We start from the raw sequence: 22,833 nt of genomic DNA on the forward strand, positions 1-22,833 counted from the left end.
ACAAATGTCTGTAGACAAAATACCAAAAGATGAAAGTCAAGAAAATGGAAGCTAAAATCAAAATGGCATAGCATTTCAGTATCTGGTGAAGTAAACCTAAAGCCAAAATAAGTCAAAAAAGATAAAGAATGCCATACATATTTAATAAGAGAAAGAAGTCGTCAAGAAGATACGGTAATCATAAACATATATGCACTGAACATTGAAGCATTACCACCTTAACTTATTCAATCAGTAGATGACCTAATGAACCAAATAAACAGCTTTCTAAAGAGAACATACAAGTGATCAGTAAATTGCCAAAAATATGTTCAACATTCTTTCTTAGCCATCAGCAAAATGTAGATGAAAACTGCTATGAGATTCCACTTCACCAGTCAGAATAGCTATGACCAAGAAAGCAAATGATAACTAATCCTGGCAAGGATCACAGCAAGAGAAATCTACATATTATCGGTGTCAGGTATCAGTATGAGCTAGTTTGGCCATTGTAGAATTTTGTGTAGAGATCCTTCAAAAAATGAAAATAGAACGACCACATGACCCAGCTCTCCTGTCCTGGGTGGCTCTTTGAGGTACTCTGTTGCCATGCTACAGAGATACATACGCATCCTTGTTTATTGCTACAGTATTCACAATAGCTGAGAAAAGAAGTTGAATTCTACCTACAGATGAGTAGATAAATAAAAATATTACATGTACATGATGAAAAATTTCAGCTGTCATGAAAAATTAAATAAGACATTCAGAAAATGGATGGAACTGGGGAGCAGTATGTTATGTGAAGTAAGCCAGACTCACACAAACACATTTTCTCTCCTATGTGACTGAGAGAGAGAATGTGTGTTTGTGTGTGTCTGAGTTTGTCTATCTGTCTGTATATATTTGTGAGTTTAAATGTATGTATGATAAGCTTAGAAATGAGATGAAAAAAAAAGATCTTTAAAAGGGGAGTGGAGAGGAAAAAGAAGCAATTGAATACATGTGAAGCAAAAGCAGAAGTTGGGTATTACCTGGAGGGGGTAAGAGGATCAGCAAATGGTGGCAGAGCAATGGGGATGGGCCATTGGAGAGAAGACTAAACAAGAACAAAGTATTGTGACATAAATGTATAAAATGTCATGATGCTACCTATTTCTTTGTGTGCTGAATTTAAAATTGATAATGGTAAAATACAATGTTTTAAACACTATGGCTACTCTTTTAGAGTTGGGAGGGATTATTTTATAATTCATCATTTTTCTTACTTTGCTAGATTGACAGAGCGTGAAGGTGGGATATTACAATAAACATAAATTGCCCAGACTTCAGAAAACAGATTCAGTCTAGAATCTCATTTCCTTGAAATCTCATATGTAATATCTTTTTTTATACCAAGAAAAATATTTTATTCATCAACAGATTGGTTTCATTTTGAGTTCATAAACTGAAGAGTATATATTTGATCATTTTCTAATCTTCCTCTTAGGAAATAATATTTCAAAACATTTTGTTTCAACTTTACATACTCTATTAAATCTTTGACTGTTAATACTTTTATTCTCAAGGTGACATTTGATTTTTCTTAAGATATGTAAGCTAAAAAACTTAAGGCATTTAATTTCTTATTCAAGATAAATCAAACCTCCTTGCTTTTAGACATTTTAACTACCACTGTTTTGAATTTTATTAGATAGAGCTGGATGTAGCAGATGCCAAAAAGAAAAAAAAAAATCTTAACTTGGTGGCGGCCAGATGAGGGTCCATGGGTACATGGCAGATGGATGTTCAGGCGCATGGGTGCACAGGTGTAAAATAAAAGAAGAATAAGGTAGCTTATCTTATTCTTCACTAAAAGACTTACTTATGATATTTCTTTAAGAAAACTGCCCGACTCTCCATAAGAGTACCGAGTGCTCATTTCATTTGGCCTCCTCCCATCTCCCCAACCCCAGCTCTGCAAGTAACTTGAAAATGCAAGCCAACATCCCACCGAACTGTGAAGCCACCAGTCTGGCAGCCACCTCAGGGCACAGAGCAGGGAGCCTTCTAAGTCTCATTTCTAGAAAACTCGTGGTTTAACCTGTCTAATGATTCTCTAGAAGACCCACTTGTAAACTATCTTTATTTGAGCAGACTCAAAGATTACCTCGTATGAAGCCTACCCTTCCACAGAGCATTTGATAAAAACATGTTAGAGCCTGCATACTAAAGTTCCCAAGAAGAAATAGAATCTAAAATGCTGAGGGCTGATGAGAGCTTCAGGAACTGTAGAGCAGTTTTGGTACAGATCCAGACTGAGATTCTTGCATCAGTTTAACCCTCTCCACAGCCATTCATTGCTCACTTCTGTGCCTGACCTAACATTCTTGTGAGTATTGAACGAGAGATTTAGAGAGAGATTAATTAAAGATCACTACCTTCCACCAATCCCAGAGCAAAGAGACCATTAGCTAGCATCTCAGGTTTGTAGCTGAGGTTTCCCCAAGTTGATACACCTCCCCTCTTGATGCTATTGATTCAACCACCAATGTATTTTAAAGGGTTTTTATTTAGGACTCACTTTTTCTGCTACTATTAAAACTTTATGACACTAATGGTGCATTGGAAGATGTAATTTAGAATAACTTAAATCAATGTTCACAGGCTAGAGTCACTCAAAATCAGCTCCAAGCTAAACAGGCTCTTATCCCCTATGAGATGAGAGCTGTCTATTCTGAGAAGTTGTCTTTTATTTTTCTTTTTGGTGTGTGTGTGTGTGTGTGTGTGTGTGTGTGTGTGTGTGTTGCTTTGTTGTTGTTTATATTGACAAAACAATCATTTGACATCATAGCAAACAACCTGCTAGCAAAAAAAGCTTAAAAGGAGAAGCTGGGGAATAGGATATCCATGGAAGCTCTAAAACGCTACACATATCCCGGGAAATCTATATACATATAGAGAGTATACACATATACTCTCTAATTTTCATAGCCATAGTTGTGAGTATGCAGAGGAAAGACCTGAAGAAGACTACAAGCTCTGCCCTATGGCCAACCTGGAAGCTCAACGCAGAAAGAAAATGACACAGCAGCATTAAAAACTAACACATTCACAAAGACCATTGTTAGAGTCTGGGTCTAACTGGTTGCAGGCATTTAACCTCTGTTAAATCATTAGAAGGTAATTAAACCAAGTGAGCATAAACTTCTGTGACCACATACAACAGGATACAGATGGTACAAAATGAATTCAGAGTGTTACTAAGCAAACAAGAGTAACAAGAAAACAAATTCTCAAAAGATGAAAGAACCTGATTAAGAGTTGCCAAATTAAATTACTTAAAATACCCAAGTTTTTTTTTTTTTTTTTTAAGAAAAAATTATGAGGCTTGCAAAGGAATAAAATCATTTGACCCAGACCCAGGGATAAGAAACAATCAGAAGTTATGATACTCGTCAACTTTCAATGGGGTCATGTGCTAAATCTCATTGTAAGTTGAAAATATGTCAAAAATGTGTTTAAGCCAGCTGAACTATTGTAGCTGATCATCATGGCATACCTTAAACATACTCAGAACACTTAACAATAGCCTACAACTTGGCAAAATATAGCACAAAGCCTGTACTACAACAAAGAACTATAACATCTATTGAACACTATGCTGAAATGCTATGGCTACATTACGATGATAAAGTAATTTTTTCCCACTTCTGACGAGACTTGAGAATATCTGGGAATAGGCACTGGGACCCTGGCACTTGGCAAAGGTGCAGTAGGCATAGTGCTCTTCAGGAAGGTATCAGGTTCTGAACACATACTTTGCATCCCTTTTTCATTTTGTTTCCTCACTGTGATCAGGAGCATCCTGTACCTGCTGGCCAACTCAACCACACTTCACTGTTGATAGCAGCGGATGCCACCATGGTTTCATCACCTTGAACTTCTTTGATGCCTCAGATACATAGTCAGTCCTCTGCCTCACTTCTTCGCTTCTTTCTTCACTGGCTTGATCCCTTCTCATTAGAATGCTCTTCAGCCACTGTAGGGTAATTTATGGTTATCTTCTTCTTCAATGTTAAACTCACGCTGTTTTTTTTTGGGGCGGGATGGTGCTGTGAGTTTTATTGATGGTACTCAAGAGAGTAGGGCTTCCCTGGACCCCTCCCACTATTCTGGGGGGTCTGGGATGGTAAGGGAGATGGTCAGTGTCATGAGACTGTTGGGACAGGAACTTCTCAGCAGCTGAGGGCCTCTTTCATGCTCTCCCATTTTGCTGGGATATGGTCCAGGGCTTCTTACTCCTTGAAGGCCATATAGGCCACGAGGTCCACCACCTTGTTCTTGTATTCATTGTCATACCAGGAAATGAGCTTTACAAAGTTGTCATTGAGGACAATGCCAGCCTCAGGGTCAAAGGTGGAAGACTGGGGGTCACTTTTGAAGTAGCTGGAGACATCCTGGTCCTCAGCGTAGCCCGGGATGCACTTTCGTGGGCCCTCAGATGCCTGCTTCACCACTTACTTATGTCATCATACTTGGCAGGTTTCTCCAGTCAGCATATCAGATCCATGACAGACACACTGGGAAAAGGAACACAGAAGGCCATGCCAGTGAGGTTCTCGTTAAGCTCTGGGTTGACCTTGTCTACAGCTTTGGCAGCACTAGTAGATGCAGGGATGATGTTCTGGGCCATCACACCACAATTTTCCAAAGGGGCCATCCTTAGTATTCTGGGTGGCAGTAATGGCATGGACTGTGGTCACAAGTCCTTCCACGATGCCAAAGTTGTCATGGCTGACCTTGGCCAGGGGGGCTAAGCAGTTGGTGGTGCAGGAAGCATTGCTGGCAATCTTGAGTTGTCATATTTTTCATGATTCATACCCATTACAAATATTTAGGCATCGGAAGAAGGGACAGAGATGATAACCCTTTTAGCCCCACGCTTCAAGTGGGCCCCTGCCTTCACAATGGTGGTAAAGACACCATTAGACTCTACAGTATACTCTGGCAAGAGCATCACCCCATTTGATGTTAGTGGGATCTCGCTCCTGGAAGATGGTGATGGCCTTCAGGTTGATGACAAGCTTCCTGTTCTCATCCTTGACTGTGCTGCTGAACTTACAATGGATAGAGTCATACTGGAACATGCAGACCATGTAGTTGAGGTCAGTGAAGGGGTCACTGATGGCAATGATCGTCACTGTGCCAGAGCTGAAGGCAGCCCTGGTAACTCGGTGTCCTATATGGCCAAATCTGTTTGCTACAACCTTCACTATTGTGTCTAAGGAACAAGGCCAGCACTGCACAAAAAGATATGGCTGTCTCTGGGACAGGGAGGAGCAGAGGGCCTCCAGCTGTTTCCTAATCACTATTTTCTTACTACTTTATCAACTCCAAAAATCGTGGTTAAAGCATTTGAATATGTCTTCAAAACCCTCTCTCAAATGTCTTTCATACGTGATTTCTGTGTGCTTTCTTGCAATTCTGCTATAGCATTTTTGGTTGGATTTAGAACAATAAGCCTGTCCAGAGCTCTCAGACCATTTGAACAGACTCAGAGGCTTCAATAACCCACAAAAACACTTGGCCTAAGTAGGTTTGGATAATAAACTGACATTATTCATCCTTGGACCATTGTTGGACTGAATGTGGTTGTTTCCAGGAGAGAATACAAGTCTTCATGTGAGGACACAGGTGACTGGCATGCTGTGGGAACCCTGAATCATTGTCTAAAATCAGAAGAATTGTAAAGCGTGTCATTTTGCCTACAATATTCCTTTGCTTGTGGAATGGAACAATTCAAAGCCAATCTTCAAAGAATGTAGATGTCATCTAAGCTTTCATGTTATAGAAATAATAAAGTGGGAACAGGTAAATGTCACATTTCTTGAAAGGTCTGGTTCTCTTCATGTTCTAAATTATTAAAAGCTTTCATTTGAACCCTGTAAGATTTTGGCCTAAAATCAGCATGACATCTTCTTTTGAATGTCTCCAGTCTTAAATGTCTCCATCTCAGACTATTGATGAATTTTATGATGCTGCAACATATTCCCCAAGAAAAAGCTTGTTTCCCTGATATTAAGTGTTTCTTCTGGCAGGTATTTCTCATCTACAGTCACCCTATAAACTCTTTCTTAAAAGCATCAGTCCTTCAATGACAGATGCTGCTTCCTCACTACCAATCTTTGTATTATGGAAAGTGTGCTGTCATTTGAAGCTTTGAAACCATGTATGAAATTATCAATATAAGCATTTACAAAAGAAAATCGGTGTGTCCTTCTAGTGCATTCAAAGAACTTCTTGCTATAGCCTAAATTATCACTATAAGTAATATTCCTTATCTTTCTGGCTTTCCATTCACATGGCAAAGGATTTTTTTTTTCTCATCAGTTGGTTCAAACTCTTTTCTCCATGATGACAGTTGATTTAACTAACACAGATTATTTCATTGCATCACTGGTTCACTTCTCATCCTTTAAATTATGGGTTATAATCCCCTATGGGATTATATGTGCAGTTACAAAACTTGGCTAAATGGGGAGGGCACAAAAATTGGCCAGAGCCAGAACTTAATGAAAAAAATCAAATACGGAAATGTGATGAATCTCACATTTCCAGCAGTGCCCATCCAGTGCAACCCACTGCAGCCATGGATCTGTGTGTAGAGTATTCTGCACCCATCATGCCCTCACACCATGAATACCAATACACTGCCTGAAACAGCACAGTTCAGATTCTAAGACTGTGTGTCACGAACTATGCTGCTTTTGCAATGCATAGCCAGTTTTCTGTTCTTAAAGAAAATAACAGTAAAATTACAGAAATAGAACACTTCATATTTATCCTACTATCATTCTTTGGTGTAAATCAAACTAGAGTATATTCATATTGCACTATGTTAAAATTTTAGATTTTTTAAATTACTGTTAGGGAAATTGAGGAGAAAAACCCACTGAGTTTCTCCTCGTTCGTCTCACGGCCCACTCCACATCCTTTACATTGTTAATGCCTTTCATTACTGTGATATATGTTTGTTTGTTTGTTTTGTTTTTTACAATTGATGGACCATTATTGATTTATTGTTATTAACTAAATTCCATAAGCTGTATTGGAGTTCACTCTTGTTGTTGTGCATTTTATAGCTCCTGACAAACACACATTGGCATGTATCCATCATTATAATATGAGGTTTCACTTCTGGAAATCTCAAATTGCAGCAAATCATCCCTTCTTCAAGCCATCCCTTCCCACAGAGCCAGCCACTGGCAAATACTGATCTTTTTGCTATTTCCATAATTGTGCCATTTCCTGACTAGCCCAGAGACGGGGTCATGCAAATCTTCACTTTCACGGAATTGATTCCCCCTGCATGATAATACATAGTGTGGTTCTTACATGTCTTTCCAAACTTTGGTAGCCTTCCATTTTTCATTCTTGACTAATGATCTGCATTCTATAGACCTATGATTATTCCTTATTCATTCCCTTATTAAAGAGTACCTCAATGGCTTCTTTGCATTAACAATTATGAATAACTCTGTACAAAGAAAAAAAGTTGCTTGAGTTGCACACTTGAGTTTCATTAAAAATCCTTCAGTGAAGTTTGACTTTGGATTAAAGAGAACATCCAATCATATCTGAAATGACTATACACATGCTTCTGCCATTTTTCACTAACTACATATTTAAGCAAAGCAGTGTTCTCAGCAATAATGAATAGAAAATCAAAATGTCATTCAACTCTGAAAAAAATTTTTGAATGTACCTTGTGTCCTGCAATTGCAAATATTGATCCAGGATTTATTTCTTTGTGTAAGAGTAGCAAGCACATCTGTCCTATCAGTATACAATTTCCTTTCATCTTTTATAAAAGGCAAAAATGTACGTGCACCAAATAATTGTTTTAAATAAGTTTCTTTATGGTTTATTATCAATAAATGCTTGGTTGGTATACCTGTTTTATATTCCTGGAGTCGCACAAAGCTTTCTTAGGAAGTGGGTCATGAAAGGTAATAGTTTAAATAACCTTATTTTAGGTTGTTGAAGACTGTGTGAACTGTAAAGTTCTAACTAGCAAATGATGGGTGCTCTTGACTTGATGCCTTCATGGTGGGCAATTATCTTGAGCTTCATCTCAAGAATAATTGCCTCCTACTTTTCCTTCCCACTCAAGATAGGAAACACAGATGAGCATGATGGAGTGTGAAGATATAGCACACCGTGTCCCCAAGCACGAGCGATATTATAAAGCTTGGGTTGTTCTCAGTCATGCTTACTTGGCTAACTGAGCACTGTAGTTGTTCAATAGCGGAAGATAACATTGTACATCAGATTGCTAGCCCAGGAAAAGATCAAACTTTAAAATGCAGCTGTAATTTAATGCATCACTTTTGCATCATTGTGAAAGTTTAAAAGTAATAAATTGGGAACCATCCACAACCATTTCTGAGAAAATTCATAAAGCTGACCAAAGTTAACAGAATTACCTTATGACTAAATATGTCTATTCTCAGCTATATACTTAAATGAACTAAAGTTTTTTCAAAGGAAAATTTCTCATAGCAACATGATTAAATGATTGACTTGTAATAGTAAAATAGGCCAAAAACCCCCCACAGAATAACTATAATATAAGGAACAAATAACCAGAATGTGGTATATTGATATAACCTATTTTAATCCAGTCATGACAAATAAATTAGTTATATACTACAAGCATGATTGAGCTTTGAAAATATGCTGGGAGGAGTCCTATTGCACTGCATAATTCCATTTGTATGAAATGCTGAGGAGGTAAATCTGTAGAGGTAGAAAGCAAACAGTGGTTGTTCAGAGCTGGGGATATGGGAGGAGAAATTGGCTGCCAAGGATAGTGAGACTTTCTTGAGAATGATGAAAATATTCTGGAGTTAGTGGTAATGATTACATAAACAGCAGAATTATATGCTCTGATAGAATGAATATTATGCTAACCGAATCACATGTTCCTATACAGTTAATCTTATGCTGTTTAAGTTATATAACAAAATTCTAAAGTTTAAATAACTCAAGTAGAAAGTTTTAGCAAAAGTTCCTAATGTTTCAGATAGAAAAATGGAGTGAAGTTGAACAGAACTAGAAGGAAAATAATAATGTTAAAGATTATTTTAAAAATACTTATTGGGCACCTCATGTGTACTAGACACCATCCTATGGACTGAAGAAGGAGTCAGAAGAATCTGGGTCATGAGAATAGAGTAATTAGGGCGAGCTTTTGGCTGGTAGGTAAGTTAATGCCAAGGCTTGCTGTTCCTGGGAGGACTGAAGAAGAGAGCCAAGTTGGCACTGTGCTTGGAGAACACTAAGGGAAGGGGGGAGAAAGAAAATTTGAGCTTAAACAGGAATCAAGAAGATCTTGTTTCTTCTAATAATACTGGGTGAGAGTGACATGAATCTGGCTTACTGAAGAACTTTTGATTGTGGATTTTTTTTTCAAGTTATATATTTCCTCTGTTTTCAAGCTTGGGTTTTTAAGATTTGTCTTATATTTTTAAAGTATCATCCCACTCTTATGACTAGCAGCAGGGAGATAAACAGAGACCTTTTTGAAGGCTCTCATAATAGTTTAAGGAAGATGCTAGGAATTTAGACAAGGATGGTGCTTCATTACCATCAACAGGGAAACTGTCCCTGAGACAAGAGGGAGCACATTTATGATGGCGTTACTAATGTGCTTTTGAAGGTTGGATGGACCTTTTCCACATCTTAAGCTTTTGTTGAGAAAAATGCAGAGATAAGTCTGTGTTCAAAGTCAATGGGGGATTAACAAATCACACTAGAGGTTTATCCTACCTGAGGTGTCCATAATGTGGAAAGCTGAGCCTTATGAATAGAAGCAGCTATGCACTACAGATTCATTGACTTTCTCTGAGGACTCTGTGTCATGGTACAGAAGGGAGCAAGTGTCCCAACACAAGGAGCATCACTGTGATAGTGGAAGAAACAGTAAGTCGGGATCAAGTTTGAAGGAGCCATACATGATCTCCATGTCTTTTTCTTCATCAGAAAATGAAAGAAGCTGCATGCAGGATTGTTAGAAAGTAAGAGATAAGCATATCACACAGCAACACCAACCTCAAGCATAGTAGATTCCTAGAGGATGTTGTCATCAATAAGTACCAGGGAACAATGTGTGTTGGTTTGAATAGGAATGCTCTCCACAGGCATAGACTTAAATGCCTGGTTTGTCAGGGAGAGACACTATTAGGAGGTGTGACCTTCTTGGATAGGTGTTGCATTGTTGAAGGAAGGATGTCACTGAGGGTGGGCTTGGAGGTCTCAAGTACTCAAGCCAAGCCTGGTGTCACTCTACTTTTCTTTCTCCTGTCTGCCAATCCAAATGTAGAACTCTGTTTCTTTCCCAGCACCATGTTTCCCTGCCTGCTGCCATGCTTCTTACCATGATGATAATGGAATAAACCTCTGAACCTGTAATCTAGCCCTAATTAAGTACTTTTCTTTATAAGTGTTACCATGGTCATGATGTCCCTTCACAGCAATAGAAACCCTAAGACACCATGGATGAGCAGGAGCAAAGAGGAAGAAGAGCAACGTCCTTGGGATGATGAGGTCAGGAACCCTAAAGTGAAGTACTGTCACTATTTAAATCCAGTATTATTTTTAGCTGCATTCTAAGTACTTAAGTTATAACCAAAGACTAAATAGAATTCTCACCTGTCATCAAAGAAGCTCTTTTCTGCAGCAGACAGTGACGATTACAGATATCCACAACTGATCAAATGTCAAAAACAACTGACTGCGGGGTGTCCAGCCACAATTAATATGTCCATATATAATCCCTACACCCAAGGCTCTGGAAACACTGCAGAAAGGGTGGTAGAAAAACGTGTAGAGCCAGAAGACCAGAACAACGGCTGGGAGATAATGTCTTCAGTCTATGATAGGAAAGCTTCATTCTTGAAGTCCCATCAATAATATGGGTACCCCAACACGATGACAACACCAGGTAACGTGTGATCATGAATGGGGGTGATCTCACAAGCCTCTACCACTAGATGAAGAGATGATGACAATCCATAACTGCTGAGAAGGAGATTCACTCTTTGCCAGGGACAAGCCTCTTAAAAAATTATCCAGTTTCAAGTAGTCAACCTGAAATCATGTGCAGAAGCTCAACACTAAATAAACTCAGCTTGTTGTTATATAGCTGTTTGTACACATAGGCAACAATAATAATTTAAAAGGAGGCCATGAATTTAAAAGGTAGGCAAACAGGCACCAGAGGAGTTGGAGCCGTTTCTAGCAGAAATGGCTTCTTGGCAAGAATGTTTTTAAGTTTCCTGGAGTTTGTAGATGGTGTGATAGAAGAGGTCATTTGACTAGTGAGTGCATGTCCAAGAGAGACATATGAGATAACTTCTTGGTGTTAGGAAACAGCTTTGGAGTCCCAGCTCAAGGCTCAACAGCAAAATGTACAAGCTGTTCCTGGCAAGAGCAACCAAGAGTTACTGTGCTGTAACAGAAACTATTGATCTAAAAAGCGTTTGGTTCCTTGATCATCTCCTTTTAAGAAAAAACAACAGCAATTTAAACAGAAAGGGGGTTCCGTTGCTCTCCTGTCCCCTCCAGGTCTTTCATCTCCCCCTTCTTTCATAACATTCTCTGCACTCTGCCCAAAGTTTGACTATGTGTCTGAACATCTGCTTTGATAACTTCCTGGGTGGAGTCTTTCAATGACCCTCTGTGGTAGGCTCCTGTCCTGTTCCCTGTTTTCTCCCTCTGCCTATGTCTATCCTGTTTGCCTATCTGAATGAAGACTGATTATCTTACCCAGGGTCCTCCTTCTTGCTTAACTTTCTTAAGGTGTACAGATTTTAGTATATTTATCCAATATTATATGTCTAATATCGACTTATAAGTATATACCATGTGTGTCTTTCTGCTTCTAGGATACCTCAAATCAAAATGGTCTTTTCTAGTTCCCACCATTTGACTGCAAATTTCATGATTTCCTTGTTTTTAATTACTGAGTAGTATTCCATTGTGGAAATGTACCATAATTTCTGTATCCATTCCTCAGTTGAGGGACATCTGGGGTGTTTCCAGGTTCTGGCTATTACAAATAAAGCTGTTACAAACATGGTTGAGCAAATGCCCTTGTATACTTGAGCATATTTTGGATGTATGCCTAGGAGTTATATAACTGCATCTTGAGGTAGCACTACTCCTAATTTTCTGAAAAAGCTCCAGATTTCCAAAGTGGTTGTACAAGTTTACATTCCCACTAGCAATGGAGGAGGGATCTGGCACAAGGGTCTTTTGTGAGACTGATACTCCAACCAAGAACCATTCATTGAGATAACCTAGAACCCCTGCACAGATATAGCCCATGGCAGCACAGTCACCAAGTGGGTCCCCTAGTAATAAGAACAGGGACTGTCTCTGACATGAACTCAGTGGCTGGCTCTTTGATCACCTCCTCCTGAGGGGGGAGCAGCCTTACCAGGTCAGAGAGGAAGACAATGCAGCCAGTCCTGATAAGACCTCATAGACTAGGGCCAGATGGAAGGGGAGGAGGTCCTCCTCCATCAGTGGACTTGGGGAGGGGCATGGGAGGAAAAGAGGGAGGGAAGTTGGGATTGGGAAGGAACAAGAAAGGGGGCTACAGCTGGGATAAATTATAAATTATAATAAGTAAATAATAAGTAAAAATAATTTTAAGTAAAAATAATAAATAAATTAAATTAAATTAAAAAACAGAAAGGGGGAAATGTTATGGATGTAAACATGTTTTGTTTTGATCCCAGGTGTAGAATGTGGGACTGATTCATATTGTCCATAGCAGCAAACTATGTGCCTGCTGCGGGCTCTGAGAAGGGCTCTTTGCTAACTGCAGATAGTTTAAATCTGAGGACTCTGAAGAGAGAATAAACACCAGGGCCCAGAGAGAGAAAAGTGGCTACAAGAAAAGAGAATGGTTGCTGTTGCTTCCCCATGCTGCTCCTGATTGTTGTTGATGCTGTTGGATGAGAAGAAGTCAGAGATATGCTGAAACAAAGATTGGACTTCCCCTAAGGAACCTGACAACCCTAACCAGCAGAAAGTAGGTAGGAAAAACTATGCCTCCTTTCCCCACTAATCTTTTTTCTCTCTCACCCAGTGTTGGGGTGTGGGAAGGGATTGGGGTTAGTAGAGAGAAGGAGATATAAGAAACAAAAATAAAATAGTGTTTAAAAAGGTGTGTCAATTGCTTTATTCCATTGGTTACTTTTCCTTTTTTTAATTATTTTTATTTTTTTATATTAATTACAGTTTATTTACTTTGTATCCCAGCTGTAGCCCCCTCCCTCATTCCCTACCAATCCCACCCTCCCTCCCTAGTCTCCTCCCTGCCCCTCTCTAAGTCCACTGATACAGAAGGTCTTCCTCTCTTCCATCTGACCCTAGCTTATCAGGTCTCACCAGGACTGGCTGCAATGTCCTCCTTTGTGGCCTAGCTAGGTTGTTCCTCCCACGGGGGGCGGAGGGGGGGAGGAGAGGTCAAAGAGCTAGCCACTGAGCTCATGTCAGAGACAGTCCCTGTTCTCCTTACTAGGTAGCCCACTTGGATACTGAGCTGTCATGGGTTACGTCCAAGCAGGGGTTCTAGGTTATATCCATGCATGGTCCTTGGTTGGAGAATCCGTCTCAGACAAGAACCCTGTGCCCAGATATATTTGGTCAGCGCTTCCTCAAGATCCAGTTATACTTTTCTTTTTTGAAACTTTCTTCTCCCTTGGGTTTTGCATCATTAATATCTCCTAACTTCTAATTTTACTGTTTTTTCTTGGTCTTGTAGATGTATACTCATTTATGCAGATTCTCAATAACAGGTCTTTGATTAAATTAACCAGGATTGAGTTTTCACATGAATAGAATATGAAGGCAAAAGAGAACTGATTTGTAAAATGTGTCTTCACTCAGTCCATCTAGAATCATCTTCATAGACCCAGACCAAGCAAGCCCCAAGTTTGCTTAATTACTGATATGAAAATATACCGAAATTCTTATCTCTTTCTTGCTTGAACTTGAGTTTTGTTAAACTGGATTCGGTGGTACAATGGAGCATACAGGCAAGCAGAGGCAATACCCTCATGGGTAGTATGTGCTGAAGTGGTCCAGCAGCAATCTGCCACATGTAGGTAGCCTCAGGCAAACAATGCTCACAAAGCAGCTGACCCTGCAGACATGCCAGTGCTAGGGGAGCCCAAAGCAGGATCAGAGCAGGAAAGTAGTGTGGCCAGAGGCTTAGGCACAGGATGATGGCCGCAGTCACAGTGGCAGTGACAGCCCAACAGCTGCTGCTGCTTAGAGGGTAAACCTACCAACACATTAAGGAATGTCCAATATTTAAAACTGTTTATTGTGAGCCAGGAATGTGGCAGAAAAAGTCAGGGCACTTTCCCCAAAGCCTGATGACCTGAGTTTGATTCCTAAGACCCAGTGGAAGAAGAGGGCTCGCTACCAAGAGCTGTCTTCTGACCTATACACACACACACAGCATGACACACGTGTGTGTGCATGCATAACCACAAATAAGTTAACAAGAGTAATTTAAAAGCTAAAACAAAACTACTAACTCTTATAAGATCAATATCCAATTTCTATAAGCTTAAAAATAAAAATTTAATTGAAGATTGTCACATTTGATAAAAAACAATTTGATTATCATGTAATACTTTGAACAGAGTGTTAGTGAATTAGATAACCTTAAACAATTTTTCATTGTAATTAAAGGAAGTAAGAGAAGGTATAGCAGTTTTCAGTAACTATAAATCATGGAGTTTCTTGTATAATGTCCATAAGTTCCTGAAAACACCAGAGAAAATATTGAAATGGTATTTTAGGAATTTATAATTTATAATTTAAGGTTAAAGCCTAACTTCAAAGCAATTATTTATTTGAAGAATTAAGTAGTTTTCTAGAAAAATCTATGAACAATCAGATGTGATGTATTTTAAATAATATTTTTTCTACAATTTATCAGATATTTACCTCAATAGTATCACAGACCATAAAACACCCAACTCTCAAGACAGTTGTGCTCACTGAGTCTTGCTCTGTACCCAGGCTCTCCTGAAAATCATGATCCTCCTGCTAGCTCCTAAGAACTGGAACTACAGGTGTGCAGTGCCACAGCCAGCAAGAAAGATCTTAAATAGCGTTATCAAAAATGGTTTGTGATCTTGTATCTGTAATTGATGCTACTTTCAATGGTGCAAATTAAAAATGAAGCTGCTACTTCAAGACATTGTTAAACAAAAAATAATAATAATAATTAAAACTTGACTAATGATAGTACATCAATATAAAAACATCTACACAGCAAAGGTATAGCTGGGTCTTGAGGTAGAACTATTCCCAATTTTCAGAGAAAGGACCAGACTGAGTTCCAAAGTGGTTGTACAGGTTTGCACTCCCACCAGCAATGGAGGAGTTCTCCTTTTTCTCCACATCCTAGCCAGCATGTGCTGTCACTTGAGTTTTTTATCTTTGCCATTTTGATGGGTATAAGATGGAATCTCAGAGTTGTTTTGATCTGCAATTTGATTAAGGACGTTGAACATTTCTTTAAGTGCTTCTCTGCCATTAGAGATTCCCCTGTTCAGAATTCTCTGTTTAGCTCTCTTACTCCATATTTTAATTGGATTTTTACAGAGGAATCCAATTCACTGCTACTCTTACTGCAGTATCTTGCTCTTTAATAAGTGGCCTCCACAATCTCCAATGAAGCAAAACAAAAGTTATTACTGCTCATATTGATACTTATTAAATGAGTTGGTTGGTTTTCTATCCAGAAAATCCTGTGCTTCAAATATGTTGTGGCCAGGAGAGAGAATCCTCTGCATTGATAGGATAGGGGTAGGGAGGGGGATGAGATATGGCTCAGTCAATAAAGTGTTTGCCCAAACATGAGCACCTGAGCTCAGTCCCCAAAACTGACAAGGACTGGAGCTATGACTTAGCAGTTAAGAGCACTTACTGCTTGTTATTCCTAAGGACCCAGGTTCAATTCCCAGTACCCAAATGGTAGCTCACAACAAGCTGTAACTCCAGTTACAGGGTATTTGGCTTTCCTTTCTGTCTTCCCCAGTTACGGGGTACATAGACATAGATAGAGGCAAAATATCCAGTACGTAAAAAAAATTATACAAGAATAATATTATATATTATTATATATAATATAATATAATATAATATAATATAATATAATATAATAATAATATAACAAGGCTAGGGGCAGCAGTGTGCACTTACAATTTCAGTCTGCATAGGCAGAGACAGGAGACTGCCTGAGATTCACTGGCCAGTCAGTCTAGCTTAATTGGCAAACTCCAAGTTCAATGAGAAACATTGTCTCAAAAAATAAAAAGAAAGAAAGAAAAGAAAAAAAGAAAGTAAGGTGGAAAATGATAGAGAAAGACACTCAGTGTCTACCTCTAGCCTCCACACACACACACACACACACACACACACACACAAAATAATGTAACATAAAAGACAGTTTAACACAGTATCCATCAAGCATATTGTTTATGACTTTTAATATTTAGGAGAATTTTTCTGTTGGCCTAAAGAAGGTTGTCCAGCAGAAGTGCCAATAACTTTCATCCAATGAAACAATCCCAAACACCAGCGCTTCCTAGCATGAACTCACTCTTACATGGAGCAAGGACTGGTAGCCACCCTTGCTTCTTAAATTCTCTTTGAACTGGTCTTAATTTCATTAGCTCAAGAATTTAATGAAGCATTTCACAAGCATCAGTTTTATATTTTACTCAGAGTCATGATATTTCCTTTTCAAAATTTTACTTTGGCATAAGTTAACTCTCTTTGCCTGAAGTCCTTTATCCACAAAATGTAAACTGACAGACCTGTTTTGCTGACTTCCGGCAACTAAGAGTCAAGGTGTATGAGACACTTCCCACAGAACCATAAGATTATACTTGTGTGTGTGTAACTAAGTAGATGTTTAACTCTTGGGACTAGGGTTATGGTCATTCAGTACATCACTGTCTGCTTCAGTATAACAGACTTTGCACACTTGCCTGAAATGACTTTTCTGCTTCTCCAATCACATTCTTTAAATCCTTGCTGACTCTCTTCTAATTATATGCCTCCTGCCTCATGGAAATAATGTGTAGTGGGAACTGCATGTCAGAGGCTGTGCTAGCTGACCTTCAGCCCTGGAAGCTTTCCAGTGCTTGTCTCCAGTAAGCTCTAGCACATGTAGGTTTTTAAAGATGCCTGATATTATCAACTAAGTAAGTCGAAACAAAAAGATAAAGTCTTCCTAAGAAACTATGCAGTGGTCTTATCATATTTAAAACTTTAAAGTTTTCCCAAGATGGAAAAGTGTTAAAGTCAAAAGTGTTATTTTTAATATAAGATGTGCTGAAACAAAATAAACTATTAACTATTCTAGAAACTATTTACTTTACTGTATTGCTTTCTCTCCATGAGCCCTCTCAGAACTGTAGTTCCCATATATTTGAACTGATAGTCTTTCCATTTTGCTAGCACAATATAAACACCCCCAAATAAAAGGATCCCCAAGTTCACTTGTTGTTTAAGTACTTCTGAGAAGTTAAACAATTCTGGTTCACTCTCCCCACACATAGCAAAACTACTACTGCAAGACACTCATGTGAACACCGTGAAGTCCCAACTCTTTGAAAGAGAGTATTAAGAGAGCACTCTATCCCCATACCCACTCCCTGCATTTCTTGAGAAATACAAATATTGGACTAGTTACTAGGAAACTAGCAAAGACACAGAGTTAGGTGACATCACATGAAGAACTCGTCAGAGCTCCTACATAAAGTATCCTAGCTCCCAGCATGCTTACCCACATAACAAAGCTGGCAGAAAAACCCAAGAAGGGAACATGATCTATGACTGAGGAACGGGATGATCCTTCTGCCATACAATTATCCTTCTGCTCCCAGTCCCTTCAATATGCACACCCTTCCCTCGCTAGCGGATGCCTCGCCCTCTACAAGAACTTTACCTCTCACAGGAAGGATGTCCATGTTCCCATGAGCCTCCACGGTCACACCACACGGAGACACTCCAGAATCTGAAATGTTCATTCCAAGGCCAACTGTATCCCCTGTGCCCAATCCTTGCATTCCAGTTCCTGAAACTTAGCATAGGAAGGAAAAGTCTTTCTTCCTGTAACTAGAGAAGTTATAACTTAAAGATTTGCCATTTCATTCTTATCAGATATAAAATTCCTGTATGTATTTGATCTGAGTATTTTTATCTAACACTTTATTATGAGAATTTCAAGCAGATAGAAAGATAATTTTACATAATTATAATTTTTCATCTATAGAACCTACATGCCATTATCAGTTCATCTTATTTTACAATTTATTTAAAAATAAATTGCAGCTATTAGCATATTTCTCTTCAAATATTTCAGTATAGATACCACAGAATAGGAGCACAAAAGAAATTGTATTAATTTTCATCAAGATAAATTTTAGATAAAATAAAACATATAAATTTAAACTATACAATTACTGATTTTTGATAAATCATGTACTTTCATAACACAAACTTCTAACAACATCAAAGTAATTGATTCATTTGATTTGTTGGCCTTTATTATCTGTCAGTTCACATGCTGGTGATATACTTTACAAATCTATATTCCTTATTTATTTACATTTTCATGGTTTTTAGTGTATTTATTTTTTATTTTTTTTAATAATTAGTTTATTCACTCTGTACCAGTTGTAGCCCCCTCCTTCATTCCATCCTAATCCCACCCCCACTCCCTCATCTCCTCCCATGTCCCTCACCAAGTCCACTGATAGAGGAGGACCTCCTCCCCTTCCATCTGACCTTAGCCTATCAGGTCTCATCAGGACTGGCTGAATTGTCTTCCTCTGTGGTCTGGTAGGTTGTTCCCCCCTCAGGTGGAGGTGATCAAAGAGCCAGCCACTGAGTTCATGTCAGAGGCAGTCCCTATTCCCATTACTAGCAAACACGCTTGGTGACTGAGCTGCCATGGACTACATCTGTGCAGGGGTTCTAGGTTATCTCCATGCTTGGTCCTTGGTTGGAGTATCAGTCTCAGAAAAGACCACTGGGCCTAGATTTCTTTGGTTCTGTTGTTCTCCTTGTGGAGCTCCTGTCCCCTTCAGGTCTTTCATCTCCCCCTTCTTTCATAAGATTCCCTGCACTCTGCCCAAAGTTTGGCCATGAGTCCCAGCATCTGCTTCTATATCCTGCAGGATAGTCTTTCAGAGGCCCTCTGTGGTAGCTCCTGTCCTGTTCCCTGTTTTCTCCCTCTTCCAATGTCTATCCATTTCTGAATGAGGATTGATCATCTTGCCCAGGGTCCTCCTCCTTGCTTAGCTTCTTTAGGTGTACAGATTTTAGTATGTTTATCCTATACTATATGTGTAATATCTACTTATGAATGAATATATACCATGTGTGTCTTTTTGCTTCTGGGATACCTCACCCAGAATGATCTTTTCTAGTTCCCACCATTTGCCTGCAAATTTCATGGTTTCCTTGTTTTTAATTGCTGAGTAGTATTCCATTGTGTAAATGTACCACAGTTACTGTATCCATTCCTCAGTTGAAGGACTTCTGGGTTGTTTCCAGATCCTGGCTATTATGAATAAAGCTGCTATGAACATGGTTGAGCAAATGTCCTTGTTGTATAGTTGAGCATATTTCAGATATATTCCTAGGAGTGGTATAGCTGGATCTTGAGGTAAAACTATCCTAATTGTCTGAGAAACCACCAGATTGATTTCTAAAGTGGTTGTACAAGTTTACATTCCCACCAGCAGTGGAGAAGTGTTCATCTTTCTCCACATCCTCTCCGGCATGTATTGCTGCTTGAGTCTTTGATCTTAGCCATTCTAATGGGAGTAAGTTGAAATCTCAGGGTCATTTTGATTTGCATTTCCCTGATAACCAAGGATGTTGAGCATTTCCTTAAGTAGTTCTCTGCCATTCTATATTCCTCTGTTGAGAATTCTCTGTTGAGCTCTATACCCCATCTTTTAATTGGATTACTTGGTTTGTTGCTGTTCAACTTCTTGAGTTCTTTATATATTCTGGGTATTAGCCCTCTGTCTGCTACAGGGCTGTTGAAGAGCATTTCCCAGTCTGTAGGATAAATTGCTAAAACCACCTTCATAAAAGAAAGGATGTTTACTGTATTTAGAGACTACAGACCACAAAAAAGATAAAATAATTACTATTTTTCTAAGAAAAAGAAATGCAAATATAAACAGAAGAAAATAAATTGGAAATCGTTGTTTGTAAATAATACCTATGTATTAAAACCCAAAAGAAAAAAACTGAAAATTTCTTAGTGATCATAGCAAATATACATTTAAAAATGTATATCATTTAAAAAATTTTAAATATATATCATATATCTAGCATATATAATATTAACATAATATATATATGTGATGGGTCAGGCTTATAGTACTGAGAATAGTATCTTATATTCTTCTGGATCAGGCCTGAAAACATGCTCAAAAGCCTATGGCTGGGGAGGTCAAGGCCACAAGCCTCGGTGGGACACCTACTGCTGTTATTCTGTTAATGGTCATGTAGTCACATGCCTTCTAATTTTTATGTCATATATTTGTTATGTTAACAACCTTGATTAGAGAAGCTTGAGCTTGTTTTCTCTTATTCAGTTTTTATCCACACTCATAAACTTAACTCTGCAATCTAGCTTGACTTTGAGAGGAAGAAGAAAAATATGGTGCCCCAAGACCTGCAGTGAGTATGCAAAGGAGATAGGGTGGGGTGTGCTCTCCTGGGCTGTAGAAAAAATGGTCTGGTGGTTAAAAAGTGTGGGAGTTGTCCACAGTCTGGAATGGATCTCCTGCTGGCCTTGCCATTTCCTGACTCCACAGCATGATGGCTTTCACAGTGCTTACATGATCTTCCAATTTCCCAAAGGCCACATGCCCGACATCTAGACCACCCAGTCTTCACATGCACATGAAAAACTAGGAATCATGTTTCTGTGTTTCATCCACATTTGCTGTGGACAAGAACTGTATGCTTCAGAATGAAATTCTCATTTTCAAATTTTTTCCCCATAGATGAATTTATAGCCCTTATAAGGAAGTGAAGTTAGTACCTGGATACATGAATCATAGAATAACTCTGTGAAAGGAGGAGAACTCAAAACCAAACCTCTCTGGTACCCCAGTGCAAAGAAAGGGCAGGAAGAGTGTAAGAACTGGAAGGTGTAGACTGTCTTCTGAGATGTCATAGCCATTGCTTATGACTCATAGCAGTTGTCTTTCGTTGCCCAAGGCCTGCACAAGACCAAGCCAGCAAAAATTCTAGCATGGATGAGAAGAGGGCTCTTGGAAACCTCCTCCTGGTTGAGAAACTATTGGTAGCTGATGACTGCTAAAGGAAGAAGAGTTACTTTACTAGGTACAGTTGATGGCCCTGCACCCATGCACATAAGGGCAGAACTGGAATCAATGGGCTACTAATTTAAGAGAGAGAGAGAGAGAGAGAGAGAACATGAAGATGGGAGGTCCTCAGGAGAGCTGCTAGGGTAATGGGGGTTGGATATGATTAAAACTGTATTGTATATGTACATGAAAAATTAAAAAAACAAAAGCATTATCTCATATAAAACTAAACAAAATATACTGGAGAAATACATTTATAATAACAAATATTTAAAAGAAAGTAAACTAAAATGTATGCAAGAGTTTTAAGAGGAAAATTTTAATATACAGCTGAGGAATATGGAAACTGTTCTGACTATGGTGTACTAAACCTTATAGCATTTCATCCATTCCTAAATTCAAGAGGAATGTGGAATAGTTAGAATGTAAAAAACAATTCTTAACACATGAGAATGAAACTGAAAAGCTTCTGTAAAGCAAAGGACTGTCTTCAGAACAAAACAACTGCCTACAGACTGGGAAAGGATCTTCACCAGCCCTATAGCTGACAGAGGGCTAATACCCAGAATATATAAAGAACTCAAGAAGTTAAACAGCAACAAACCAAGTAATCCAATTAAAAGATGGGGTATAGAGCTCAACAGAGAATTCTCAACAGAGGAACATAGAATGGCAGAGAACTACTTAAGGAAATGCTCAACATCCTTGGTTATCAGGGAAATGCAAATCAAAATGACCCTGAGATTTCAACTTACTCCCATTAGAATGGCTAAGATCAAAGACTCAAGCAGCAATACATGCCGGAGAGGATGTGGAGAAAGATAAACCCTTCTCCACTGCTGGTGGGAATGTAAACTCGTACAACCATTTTAGAAATCAATCTGGTGGTTTCTCAGACAATTAGGATAGTTTTACCTCAAGATCCAGCTATACCACTCCTAGGAATATATCTGAAATATGCTCAACTATACAACAGGGGCATTTGCTCAACCATGTTCATAGCAGCTTTATTCATAATAGCCAGGATCTGGAAACAACCCAGAAGTCCTTCAACTGAGGAATGGATACAGTAACTGTGGTACATTTACACAATGGAATACTACTCAGCAATTAAAAACAAGGAAACCATGAAATTTGCAGGCAAATGGTGGGAACTAGAAAAGATCATTCTGGGTGAGGTATCCCAGAAGCAAAAAGACACACATGGTATATATTCATTCATAAGTATGTATAACACATGTAGTATAGGATAAACATACTAAAATCTGTACACCTAAAGAAGCTAAGCAAGGAGGAGGACCCTGGGTAAGATGATCAATCCTCATTCAGAAATGGATAGACATTGGAAGAGGGAGAAAACAGGGAACAGGACAGGAGCTACCACAGAGGGCCTCTGAAAGACTATCCTGCA

The 22,833-nt window shown here is 38.8% G+C and overlaps 1 pseudogene; it reads right to left on the reverse strand.

Moving 5' to 3' along the window:
* Positions 1 to 4,256: 4,256 nt before the first annotated feature.
* LOC110553986 (glyceraldehyde-3-phosphate dehydrogenase-like) lies at positions 4,257 to 18,131 on the reverse strand (annotated as a pseudogene).
* Between the last annotated feature and the right edge of the window lie 4,702 nt (positions 18,132 to 22,833).

The sequence above is a fragment of the Meriones unguiculatus genome, chromosome 2, assembly GCF_030254825.1.
Source record: "Meriones unguiculatus strain TT.TT164.6M chromosome 2, Bangor_MerUng_6.1, whole genome shotgun sequence".
Taxonomy (NCBI): Eukaryota; Metazoa; Chordata; class Mammalia; order Rodentia; family Muridae; genus Meriones; species Meriones unguiculatus.